Consider the following 14,037-nt stretch of genomic DNA (forward strand, 5'->3'; position numbering starts at 1 on the left):
ATAATGAGATGGGGGGTATAGGTATTGCTGGGCAAATGCGTGATAGTGACACAGTGACATTCAAAACCCTTTTGTAGGTGTGATTTGTTTAAGAACTTCCTTTCACGATGGATGATTTCTTCCATCTCACTAAGCCTCTATCACGCATTTGCTCTATCACACAATTGTGCAATAGAGCAAATGCGTGATAATGGCATAGCGAGATAGGGGGTGTACGTGTTGCTGGACAAATGCACGCTTAGTGACAAAGTGAGATAGGGCTTTTAGAGGGGAAGGGGGGGAAAGAAATTGGCAGAATCGGGCATAGCTTGGGGAAACAGGCGTCTTCTCAGAAGCAACTCCCATTGTGGTCAATGACGCTTGTTCCATAAATATCCATGCTGTGTGTCTTTTCTGTTTGCTTTGTTGAAAGGATGTAATTAATGGGGGCGGGGGGAGAAAGAAAGAGATTGATTTTTTGCAAGGCCATTTCATGGGAGGAAACCTCCCAGGATTTTATTGAGTAACAAAGGATCTGCAGTTGTGTTTCTTTACTGTTTGCTTTGCTGGTGCAAGGAATTAACTAGTGCTAAGCTTCGATCGATCGCATTACGGGAGTATCAGCGGAAGGAGAAGGGAAAACCTGGAAGGGTGGGGGAGACTCTCTTATTCATTGAGCAGCCCCTGCCAGTCTGATGATGTTTACTCCAATCCCCCACCCCCCAACTCGGAAGAATGTTTTGTGAAGCGACTTACACCGGTGCGGTGTACTCACTGGAGGAGCCCTGCACGGACCAAAGTGCACCAAAGCCAATTCCTGGAAAAAATCCAGGTAGTCCTCCATTCGCTTCTCCTTCCATTGTCTTGGAGAAACCTCCCCCCAGCTTCACTGGGGGGGGGGGGGATGGCAGCTGCCCCAGACAAAATGGTGGAGAATATTTGGCCAATATTCTAGCGGGGGGAGGGGGGAGAAACAGAAAATTCTGAGAACGTTTCTCAGAAAAATCCCTTCTGAGAAATTTCAGCTCAGCTCTACCCATTTTACCTCAAACTGCTTGTTCTAGGGTTTTATCTTTAACTCCTAGAACGATGCTGGGCCTTACTGCACTAGTATATTCAAGATATGGCTTCATCCTGCTAATAATCATTGGAAGGGGGGAATCAAGTCCATAATTTGTTTATTTTAATCTGCTTATTGTATTTATGCCCTGCCTCATCCCATAGCTGCAAGTCATCTTACAGAACTTCCATTGGTATCCATCTCTGTTTCTAAATGGCTCACAAAGTATTAAGTTTGGATAGCTGGAAGGAACAAGGGGAGGGGGGATAAAAAAAATAATTATTCTTTTCTGTCACTAACATCTGTTTTATTGCTGTCATTCCCTTATCCCAAAACAAAGCAGTCACAACACATTGTTCTACATCTCTCAGCACAACCTACCTCACAGGGTTGTTGTTGTGAGGATAATGTAAGCCGCCTTGGGTTCCTTGCAAGAGGAAAAAAGGTGGGATATAAATGCAATACATACATAAATAAATCTATCCCCCCCCCAATCCTGAGACCACAAATACACAAATACTAAAAGTAAATGCCCCTTCATGGATCACTGCCTTGTTGTGGCGAAGGGGCTTGCGTAACTCAGTGAAGCCATAAGCTATGCCGTGCAGGGCCACCCAAGACGGACAGGTCATGGCAGAGAGTTCTGACAAAATGTGGTCCACTGGAGAAGGAAATGGCAACCCACTCCAGTATTCTTGCCAAGAAAACCCCATGGAACGTATCACAAGGCTAAAAGAGATGACGCCGGAAGATGAGCCCCTCAGGTCGGAAGGTGTCCAATATGCTACTGGGGAAGAGCAGAGGGTATTTCCAAGTAGCGCCAGAAAGAGTGAAGCGGCTGGGCCAAACCCGAAAGGACACTCAGCTGTGGATGTGTCTGGCGGTGAAAAGAAAATCCGATGCTGTAAAGAACAATACTGTTTAGGAACCTGGAATGTCAGATCAATGAATCAAGGTAAGCTGGAGGTGGTCAAACATGAGATGGCAAGATTGAACATCGACATCTTGGGAATCAGCGAACTAAAATGGACAGGCATGGGCGAATTTAATTCAGGTGACCATCATATCTACTATTGTGGCCAAGAATCCCTTAGAAGAAATGGAGTAGCACTCATAGTCAACAAAAGGGTGGGAAAAGCAGTACTGGGGTACAATCTTAAAAATGATAGAATGATCTCAGTACGAATCCAAGGCAAACCATTCAACATCACAGTAATTCAAGTCTATGCCCCAACCACTGAGGCTGAAGAAGCTGAGGCTGATCGGTTCTATGAAGACCTACAACACCTTCTAGAACTAACACCAAAAAAAGATGTCCTCTTCATCATAGGGGATTGGAATGCTAAAGTAGGAAGTCAAGAAATCACCGGGATAACAGGCAGGCATGGCCTTGGTGTACAAAATGAAGCAGGACAAAAGCTAATAGAGTTTTGCCAAGAGAACATGCTGATCATAGCAAACACTCTTTTCCAACAGCACAAGAGAAGACTCTACACATGGACGTCACCAGATGGTCAATATCGAAATCAGATTGATTATGTCCTTTGCAGCCAAAGATGGAGAAGCTCCATACGGTCAATAAAAACAAGACCTGGAGCTGACTGTGGCTCAGATCATGAGCTGCTTCTTGCAAAATTTTGGCTTAAATTGAAGAACGTCGGGAAAACCACTAAACCGTTCAGGTATGACCTAAATCATATCCCTGATGAATATACAGTGGAGGTGAGGAATAGATTTCAGGGATTAGACCTGATAGACAGAGTGCCTGAGGAACTATGGACGGAGGTCCGTAACATTGTTCAGGAGGCAGCAACGAAATCCGTCCCAAAGAAAAAGAAATGCAAGAAAGCCAAGTGGCTGTCTGATGAGGCTTTACAAGTAGCTCACGAAAGAAGGGAAGCGAAAAGCAAGGGAGAAAGGGGAAGATATACCCAACTGAATGCAGAGTTCCAGAGAATAGCAAGGAGAGACAAGAAGGCCTTCTTAAATGAACAATGCAAAGAAATCGAGGAAAACAACAGAATGGGAAAGACTAGAGATCTCTTCAAGAAAATTGGAGATCTCAAGGGAACGTTTTGTGCAAAGACGGGCATGAAAAAGGACAAAGAAGGCAGGGACCTAACAGAAGCAGATGAGATTAAGAAGAGGTGGCAAGAATACACAGAAGAACTATACAGGAAAGATCTGAATGTCCCTGATGGCCATGATAGTGCGGTCACTGCACTTGAGCCGGACATCCTAGAGAGTGAAGTCAAGTGGGCCTTAGGAAGCATTAGTAACAACAAAGCTAGTGGAGATGACAGTATTCCAGCCGAGCTATTTAAAATCCTAAAAGATGATGCTGTTAAAGTGCTGCATTCAATATGCCAACAAATCTGGAACACTCAACAGTGGCCACAAGACTGGAAAAGGTCAGTTTACATTCCATTTCCAAAGAAGGGCAACGCCAAAGAGTGTTCAAACTACCGTACAATTGCGCTCATTTCACATGCCAGCAAGGTGATGCTCAAAATCCTACAAGCTAGGCTTCAGCAGTATGCGAACCAAGAACTACCGGAAGTACAAGCTGGGTTTAGAAGAGGCAGAGGAACTAGAGATCAAATCGCCAACATTCGCTGCATCATGGAGAAAGCAAGAGAATTCCAGAAAAACGTCTATTTCTGCTTCATTGACTACGCTAAAGCCTTTGATTGTGTGGATCACAACAAACTGTGGCAAATTCTGAAAGTGATGGGAGTACCAGACCACCTTACCTGTCTCCTGAGAAACCTGTATGAGGGTCAAGAAGCAACAGTAAGAACCAGAGATGGAACAACCGATTGGTTCAAAATTGGGAAAGGAGTACGACAAGGCTGCATATTGTCACCCTGCTTATTTAACTTATATGCAGAGTACATCATGAGAAATGCCGGGTTGGATGAATCAGAGGTCGGAATTAAGATTGCCGGGAGAATTATCAACAACCTTCGATATGCAGACGATACCACCCTAATGGCAGAAAGCGAAGAGGATCTCAAGAGCCTCTTGTTGAGGGTGAAAGAGGAGAGTGCAAAAGCTGGTTTGAAACTCAACATTAAAAAAACTATGATCATGTCATCTGGCCCTATCAGTTCCTGGCATATAGAAGGGGAAGAAATGGAAGCAGTGACAGATTTTACTTTCTTGGGCTCCAAGATCACCGCAGATGGTGACTGTAGCCATGAAATTAAAAGACGCTTGCTCCTTGGGAGGAAAGCTATGGCAAACCTAGACAGCATAGTAAGAAGCAGAGACATCACCTTTCCGACAAAGGTCCGTCTAATCAAAGCTATGGTTTTCCCAGTAGTAATGTATGGCTGTGAGAGCTGGACTATAAGGAAGGCTGAGCGCCGAAGAATTGATGCTTTCGAGCTGTGGTGCTGGAGAAGACTCTTACAAGTCCCCTGGACTGCAAGGAGGTCAAATCAGTCCATCCTAAAGGAAATCAACCCTGAGTGCTCATTGGAAGGACAGATAATGAAGCTGAAGCTCCAATATTTTGGCCACCTAATGCGAAGAGAAAACTCTCTGGAAAAGACCCTGATGCTGGAAAAGATTGAAGGCAAAAGGAGAAGGGGACGGCAGAGGATGAGATGGCTAGATAGCATCACGGATGCAATGAATATGAACTTGAGCACGCTCCGGGAAAGAGCGCAGGACAGGAAGGCCTGGCGTGCTATGGTCCATGGGGTCACGAAGAGTCGGACACAACTGAACGACTGAACAACAACAACAACAAAAAGTAAATGAGGAAGAATTCTGGAATTCCCTTCCCTCCCATACTTTTTGGAGGTCATACACAGTCCTTAAATAGCCTGCTATTTCTTTTAAAATTAAAATGACAAATAAACACATTGAATTTAAATCTGGTTATTGACCGAGGATAGTACATTTTACATCCCCCCCTTTACTTTACAGACAAAAATGTAGCTGGAATCCATTGGCTACTTGGAGGTTTTCTTTATGATTCTTCTTAATAACAAATTATATTTAGGGCACAATCATATGGAGACAGTTTGGAGGCTGACAACTAATCCAATGCAGGGTGGCCACAGCATGGAGGCGATCGTCTCCTCTGTGCTCTGGCCACCCTGAATTTTTGGCTGGACAGACAATTTCACCTGTCTAGCCAGGGAGCTTCAGAGTGGGAGGGGGGAGGCTGCGCAGTGCATAGGAAGCCGCATAACACAGCTTCAGTGGTCTCCTTCCCAACCTGCCTCATTTTCCCCATCTCCGCACTCTGTTTCCGAGCGCAGAGACGTAGAGAGAGCCACACCAGATACGAGTGGGCAGGGACCGTGGTTTCTGGGCTCCGAGGTCTAGGGGGACATAGGATTGCTCCCTTAGGGCACAATCCTATGCATGTTTAGACAGAAGAAAGTCCTACGACTCCCAGCATTCCCCAGCCAGCAGCTGGCTGGGGAATGCTGGGAGTTGTAGGACTTTCTTCTGTTTAAACATGCATAGGATTGCGCCCGATTCATCTCTTTACCATAATCTTAGGAAAGGCTTTGACAAATATTGCTGTATGTGTCCCTGATTTGTATATACAATAAAATCTTGCCATAGTTTATCAAAAACAGGAATTTTGACTTTGCCTTGAGCTATTTTCAGTATTTCTCTGCCATGGCCATTTGCCATGGGCAGCCTGCTATGAAAGCATTGAAAACATCCAGGCTTTTCAGCACTTAACTGCCCCCCCCCCCGCATCAGTTTATTATCATAAAAATATGCATAAGATACATACAATAAAACAGAAGATTAAAAAAACGTAGACCTGTTAATTAAAAAGCTATGCGAGGGAGTAGCCCTGTCCAGCTGATGGTGATGGAGACAGTTCACCTCATCTGCTTCTCCTCCTCTTCACAGGGCGGTTGGAGCCAATAGCCTTTTTCCGAGGGAAGGTGATGCCCGGTTCATAGTGGTGGCTGTGCTGTGTAAAACCTTGGCGTGTTGACTTATCTTGAAATGGCTCAGGCACAGCAAATATATGCACTCAGGTAAAAGTATAAAGAACCCAGTTGTTAGGCATGGAAGCTGGAGAGGTTCCAATGGCTGGCTGGCTTGAGCTGTCAGGGTATAGCTTGTTTTAGGACGAATGATGGCGATGAAGCATCACCACGGGCAGCCATCAAGAGAAGAGGTGGCTTCCTCTAAACAAGACGATGTCCCTTTCAAACATGAAAGTTAGCCGAGTATTAATGCAAACATGATTTAAGAATCCCTGAAGGAGATCTGAAACACTTGAACCAGTGTCTGGAGGCTGTCTGGGGATGGATGACGGTGAACAAGTGGAGACTTAACCCAGACGAGATGGAGGTACTGTGGGTTGGGAAACCAACTACTTCGGATGGAGGTTTACAACTGGTCTTAGATGGGGTCGCACTCCCCCTGAAAGACCAAGTGCGCAGTTTGGGAGTCCTCCTGGACTCTGAGCTAACTGGGGAAGCCCAGGTGCATTTTACCAGCATGGACCTTGCCTCAGTTATCCACACACTAGTCACATCCAGGCTAGACTACTGTAATGCACGGTACGTGGGGCTGCCTTTGAAGATGGTTCAGAAACTTCTGCTGGTGCAGAATGCAGCAGCCCGAGTATTGGTGGGGGTGAGGTGATTCGCTCACATAATGCCTATACTGCACCAGCTGCACTCGTTACCAGGGTTTCTGAGCCCAATTTAAAGTGCTGGCTTTGACCTTTAAAGCCTTAAACAGTTTGGGACCAAGTTACTTGAAGGGCCGTTTTCACCCATATCAGCCTGCCTGCACTTTAAGATCAGAAAGAGGGGCCCTTCCCATTTGCCCACCCATGAGAACAATCAGGTTGGTGACCACACATGAGAGGGCCTTCTCTGCAGTGGCCCCACACTGTTGGAACAAGTTGCCATCGACAGTCCGCAATGCTCCATCATTGCAGGCTTTTAAGAAGGCCTTGAAAACATATTACTTTTACCATGGCCTTTTCTTGATAGAAGAGATAGCTGTTGTTGCTGCTATTGCCATTGTTGTTGCTCGTTTTATTGTCGGGTTTTATTGCTATTTTATTGTGCTTATGTTTTTATCGCTTTTAATAGTTGAGCTGTTTTTATGTATTTTATTGCTGTAAGCCATCTTGGGAAGGCTTCTGCCCTGAAAGGCAACCAAGAGGTTTTTTTAAATAAATAAACACTAGTGGTTAGGAATTCCATAAATCCTACAACGGGGCACAGTCGGAATCAGCATCCAATATCCTTGGGCAGTTTCTAAGGCCTCAACAAGGCACCCACAACAAGCAGCTGAGTCTGGGAGCCATCCACCATTTTAATTACCCACAAGGCCCTAAGGCGACGCTATGGCAGAGGCATTTGGGATAATTAAAATGGAGACTGGCTTGCAGCTGCCTGACACAGATTGCAGAGCTGCTTGCTGCCACCAGCGGGAGAGCCCACTGGGGAAGGGACCTATATAAGAGGGAGGCCACCATATAGGGCCTTTTGCTGGGGAGGTCCTCAAATCTGGATCCTGACTTAACAGTGGGATCAGCAACTGAAGGTGCCCGGCTCAAATCCTGCCCCCCGCCCCCAAGAAACTCCAGTAGCCATGCTAGAGGTGAAAGAGGTGTGGGGAATTAAAATTTACAGCAAGGGGATTTTCTGACAGGCCTGGGCCCTACTGTTAGAAAAAGGAGACTCCATAACCATTGGCGTCTCAAGTTACGTAAGAGCCCGAGTGGCGGGAAAATATAGGCGGAGCAAAAAGGGAATCATACTGACGCACTCATGACTAACGGCTTGGTAAGCTGATAGTGACTGTTTATTGGATATTAACTTAGTGAGCCGATGTACTAACTGTTTCATTGGTTACTGGTGAGAACAATAGAAGCGATATGATATAAAAGGCTTTTGCACACGTGTCTCGGGGTCCAGACTGCTCTGCACCCGTTTTGCAAAACGTTCAATAAAATAGTGTTGGATCCACTGCTGCCTGCCTGGCATTCTTTTCTTCTAAACCGAAAGCAAGGACTTTTTATCTAACAATTTGGTGCCGTGACTCGGATCCTGCTTCGGGGCGCGTCCCCTTCGCGCTGAGCCGAGGGGCCGCGGAGGAGAAGTGGCCACAGGCGGTTGTTTTATACTGCCTTCTCCTCACGACGGTGGCGGCAGAAGTGCCTGGGGACCAACGCCAGAGGAAGAGGGAGACGTGATCACTCCTTTTAGGCACCGGCAGTGGATCAATAAAGCAGCTGGACGCAGCTGTGGGCGGGACAGAAGAGGCTTTTGGGGTAAGTGAAACAGCTTACATCAGGGGATAAACGCAGGATGGTGGTGTGTTTGTGATTGTGTGAGACGCCTATGGGCGAAGCGAGTGAGGAGCCCCGATCTGCATTTCCTTACCCCGGAGACGGGCTAGGTCAGAGGAGGGCGAAGCGCAAGAATTGCTGACTGAAATTCCCACCGTCATGGGCGGGTCCCAATCTAAGTCTGCGAAGAAGTTCCATACGCCCTTGGAGTGTTGTTTGCGCAATTGGTCACATTTTAAGCAGGATTATGGAACTAAGATGACAAAGGATCGTCTTGTCTTTTTTTGCACCCGGGAATGGCCAATATTAGAACCCAAATGGCCACCCGAGGGGTCTTTTGACCCAACCTTGGTATCTGATGTGCGAACAATAGTAGCACAGAGGGGAAGTTGGGACCAGTTCCCTTATATTGATTCGTGGGCAACTTGTGTGCCCCTTGGCGGCAGGCCTGCTCCGTGGGTTGTTAAATGCATGTCCCTTGCCCTTCCCATGGTGGTCAAAAGGAAACCACCAAAAGAAGGACCACCCAGGGTCGTGGCCACGGCACCGGAGGACCTACTGCTTCCTCCTCCCTACGGGACAGCCGTCGCAGGGCGCTCGTTGCAACCACCACCCTCTCCTGAGGGGCCCGCCCAGCGGTTAGATGCCCCCGAGAAGGACCCCTCTCATGAAATAGTACCAGAGGACCCCACCCCTCTAGTTGAACGCCAGGACACTCTCCAAGATCGTCTATATTCCCTAGAGGAAAAATTGGAGGTCCTACAGAGAGAGGCAAAAGGGGGACCTAACTACAACCTGCGAAAGGACCCCCAACCACCAGTGAAGTTCACCTTCCCCATTAGAGAAGTCCCCGACCCTACCGCCCAACATCCTCAAGGGACGATGTTTGTTTATGTCCCATTCACAACATCTGATTTGTATAATTGGAAACAATTTAACCCCTCCTTTGAAGAGGATCCCGGGCCACTCCTGTCTCTGATGGAGAATGTGAGGCTTACTCACAACCCCACATGGGACGATACACAAATGCTATTGAACACCTGTTTTCTCAGCCAAAAGCCAACCATCCTTGCAGGGGCACGAGCCAAGTATAGGGAGGAAAATCCCCAAGCAACTGAGGAGGAGACGGTGGAGGTTCTGCCCACAGGGCAACCCAATTGGGGGGTGGCCACAGCGGCACATAGACGCTTACATGCTGACTATTTTCGACTCATTTTAGCAGGCATGAAGCAAGCCGCGAGAAGGGCCCCCAATTTGCAAAAAGTCCTGACTCTAAAGCAAGACAAAAACGAACCTCCTGCTGTGTTCCTCCAAAGGCTGAGGGAAGCCTTCGCTAAATATACTGACATTGACTTGAATGATCCAAATAATTTAAGGATCCTCACGACTCAGTTCGTGGGAAATACCTGCCAGGACATCAGAAAGAAGTTGCAAAAAGTTGAAGGAGGGTTGGCAGCTGACTTAGGAGTTTTAGTTGAAGTAGCTCAAAAGGTTTATGAGAGGCGAGAAGAAGAAGAAGGAAAAGAAAAAGACAAGAGGCAGGCCAAGCTCCTTGCTGCGGTTCTTAAACCTGACAAGGAGGGAGCTAGGAAGGGGAGGAAAGGGGGAAGGAAAGGATCTCCCCTGGGGAAAGATCAATGTGCCTTTTGTAAGAAAATGGGGCACTGGAAGCGTGACTGTGAGGCTTTGAAGCAGAAAGAGAGAGGGGAAAATACGGGAGAAGTGCAGAGAGTTCTGTATGAACAGGAAAGAGATTAGGACAGACCAGGGCCCGGCCCCCTCTTAGCCGTCTCTGAGGCAAGACGGGACCCCATGGTCAAAATAAAGGTTGGGGGCCACTCCTACAAAGCCCTTGTGGACACAGGGGCCGCCCTGTCCGTCCTCCCCCTCAGTGAGCCCCCAACGGGAGGTGGGGGGTTCACCACCATAATGGGGGTCGAGGGAAGGGCAACTCAAGTGCCCCTCTCTCGTCCCCTGTTTACCAAGGTTGGGAAAACACACCTAGAACATGCATTTGTCTGTACCCCCTCCTGTCCGGTGGCATTGCTAGGGAGGGACTTATTGACTAAACTCCAAATTGAGATTGCTTTTACTCCTGACGAAAGGATGGAGATACGGCTCCCTAAACAGCAGAGTAGTAACTACCAAATGGCCCTTTTGAAGGTTGCAGAAGAGTCCATCCCAGAGGCCACCGAGGACTGGAGCTTAATAGAAAACAGAGTCAACCCTCTAGCTTGGGCCGGGATTGGAGGGGCCTCTCGTGCCAAGTCGGCAGCACCATACAAAATTCCCCTCAAGGAGGGAGCAAGGCCTGTTCATGTGAAACAGTATCCCCTTTCCCGCCAAGGAAAGGAGGGCCTACAACCAGTAATAACAAAGCTCCGAGAAGAAGGCCGGCTCATTGAGATAATGTCTCCCTATAACACGCCCATCATCGCTGTGCCAAAAAGGGGAGGGGGGGGCCAGGGCTACCGCTTAGTGCAAGACCTCCGGCTCATTAATCAGCAGATCGAGGCCCCCCATCCTGTGGTCCCCAACCCACACACCCTCCTTGTAGGAATTCCGGAAGAGCACGCCTGGTTCACTGTCATAGACCTAAAAGACGCCTTTTTCAGCATCCCCCTCCACCCTGATTCAAGGCCTTTGTTCGCCTTTGAATGGGAAAGCCCAGGGGGGGGGGGTCAAAAGTTCAATTAGCATGGACAGTCATCCCTCAGGGGCTGAATCTCTCACCGGTGGTCTTTGGCCAGCAGCTCCAAAAGGATCTCGAACCCTGGGTCCAGCAGCACTCAGAGGTGCATCTCCTCCAGTACTGTGACGACCTCCTGATTTCAGCCAAGGCCAAGAATGCGTGCCTGAGTGGGACGGTTTCCCTCCTCAACTATCTAGCGGGGGGGGGTATAAAGTGTCAAAAGAAAAAGTACAGTTGGCCCAACCAACTGTAAAATTCCTAGGCTACCACATAACTAAGGGGACTCGGAGCCTAGGGCAAGAAAGAGTTGAAGTCATCCGTGACACTCCTGTCCCTAAGTCCCCCCGCGAATTGAGGGCCTACCTGGGGCTGACCGGATTCTGCCGACTATGGATAGCAAACTATGGGGAGACAGCGCGGCCGCTGTATGAGGCGCTGCAGAAAGATAGACTGGATAAATGGAAATGGACTAAGGAAATGAATAAGTCTTTTCTCAGTCTTAAAGCTGCTCTTGTGTCACCACCTGCTCTAGCCATACCAAATCCCAGCCGGCCATTTAGACTTTATGTGCATGAAAATAAGGGCATAGCTTCGGGAGTGCTTTGCCAGCGAAAAGGGCCCTCTTGGAGACCAGTGGGATATTACTCCAAGGTCCTAGATGTCGTAGCGCGAGGATGGCCAAGTTGCCTGAGGGCAGTAGCGGCAACGGCTCTGGTTTGCGCTGAAGCGGAGAAATTGACAATGGGAGGACCCATTGAAATTTGGGTGCCGCATGGAGTGCCACAAATTTTGGGATCAGGAGGAGGAAGCAAATTTCTCAACCCAGCCCGGCATTCCCGATATGAAATAGGTTTACTAACAAACGAAAACCTCACTTTTAAGGCTTGCTCCAGCTTTAATATCGCCACACTGCTGCCAACATTACTGGGCACAAACGGATCAGGACTCCCAGATCATGACTGCCTTGAAGTATTAGACCTGGACACCAAAGGCCGACCGGACCTTGAGGATGAACCAATAGAGGGAGCCAGAGATCTGTTTGTAGATGGATCTAGCTATATGCTGGATGGAAGGCGCTACACAGGCGCGGCTGTCGTTACTCTAGAGGAGAATGTGCGTGAGGAAAGGCTGCCTCCTCATTTCTCCGCCCAATCCGCTGAACTGGTAGCCCTGACAAGAGCCCTGCAAGCCAGCAAGGGAAAGCGAGTAAATATTTATACCGATAGCAAAAATGCCTTCGCCGTTGTGCATGCTCATGGGCAACTGTGGAAAGAGAGGGGATTCCTTACAGCAAACGGATCTCCAGTGGCTAATGGCGGCCTAATAGTGGATCTTCTGGATGCCCTCCAGCTACCCTCACAAGTAGCTGTTGTCCACGTCCGAGCCCATGGGAAAGAAAAAGAGGAAAAATGGAGACAGGGAAATCAGAAGGCAGATGAGGCCGCAAAAAGAGCAGCCAGAGAGGGAATCCAAGGAACATTCCTCATTCTACCCAAAAGAAAAGAGCGCCCCACATACTCCCCTGCTGAGTTACGAATGGCACAAGAACACGGAATAAGTCCCTGTGATGACGGATGGATCCAGATGACAGATGGAAGACTGCTTCTTCCACAGACCCTGCAGAGGGTTGTTCTAGAGCAAGTTCACCATTCTCTTGGACACCCTGGAGCATCAGCCATGATCGACTATTGCAAGAGGCTGTTTGTCTCCCCTGGCTTAACTGTATGCGCCCACCGACTAGCCGCAACCTGTGAAGTTTGCCAGAAAACCAACCCTCCCAGGGCACCCCCTCCTCCAAAAGGAGGGCGACCATGGGCCTACTATCCTTTCCAGAGGGTGCAGATTGATTTTGCTGAGATGCCACCATGTAGGGGTTACAGGTATTTGCTTGTAATAGTATGTCAAATGACAGGGTGGGTAGAGGCGTTTCCATGTAGGAACTGCCAAGCTAAAACTGTTGTTGCTAAATTGTTACAGGAGGTGGTGCCCCGGTTCTCCCTGCCCGAAGTTATAGAGTCCGATCAGGGCTCACATTTCACCTCAGTTATTACACGGGGGCTGGCACAAGCTCTGGGAATAGAGTGGCATTTACATTGCCCCTGGAGGCCCCAGGCAAGTGGGCAGGTTGAAAGAATCAATCGGAGCCTCAAGGAGACTTTAACCAAACTCCAACGAGGGGTGAAGCTCACTTGGGTTGAGGCTCTGCCAATAGCTTTAACGAAGCTTCGAAGGATGCCAAGAAAGGACATAAAATTGTCCCCCTTTGAACTGATGTTTGGGTTCCCGCCTCGGGTACACTGCGGAAGGAGGGAGGAAGTCAAGTGGGAGGTGGGTGATCAGATGCTAAGGGATCAGTTGACTTCTCTACAGTCTGTTCTTTCACAGCTACGAGCTTATTCCGTTCCGTTTCAGAGACTGCCGTTAGATGCACCTATCCATCTCTTCCAGACGGGAGACGAGGTGTTGCTGAAAAAGTGGAATAAAGAAGCTTTAAAGGAAGGGTGGGAGGGGCCTTATTTGGTGGGACCAACCAGCCACTCGTGTGTAAAGCTTGTGGGTTCTAGTAAATGGACACATTGCAGCCGGATAAAGCCATTTAAGCGACCCTCGCTTCCTTCTGTCACTTGGAAAGAACAGGAGGACACAGGCAACGGTCCTTTGCTCCCTGGCACCCCTCTGGAAGCTGCCAAGGACACAGGCGAAGAAGCCATCCAGGAGCCACAATCGCCTGTAATATACAAGTCACAACATCTGGGAAAAGCTCGGGTTCGAATTACAAAAAACTTGTAATATGAAGCAAGTATTGTGGGTGGTGTTGGTAATGTTGGTTAAAGAAATATTAACGTGGATGGTGATACCTCAAGGACTTGGGCTTGACAGCTTTAAGATAAAACCCCGAAATGTCACACCAACACCCCTCAGACCACTTCTGGTACAGATCCCTGAGAAAGAGAGGCGTCCCTGGAGAACCAGGTTAGGGATCCCAATAACAGAGGAAACTGATAATGT

The sequence above is a fragment of the Heloderma suspectum genome, chromosome 10, assembly GCF_057233095.1.
Source record: "Heloderma suspectum isolate Gila_16-S chromosome 10, 16-S_ref, whole genome shotgun sequence".
Classification (NCBI taxonomy): Eukaryota; Metazoa; Chordata; class Lepidosauria; order Squamata; family Helodermatidae; genus Heloderma; species Heloderma suspectum.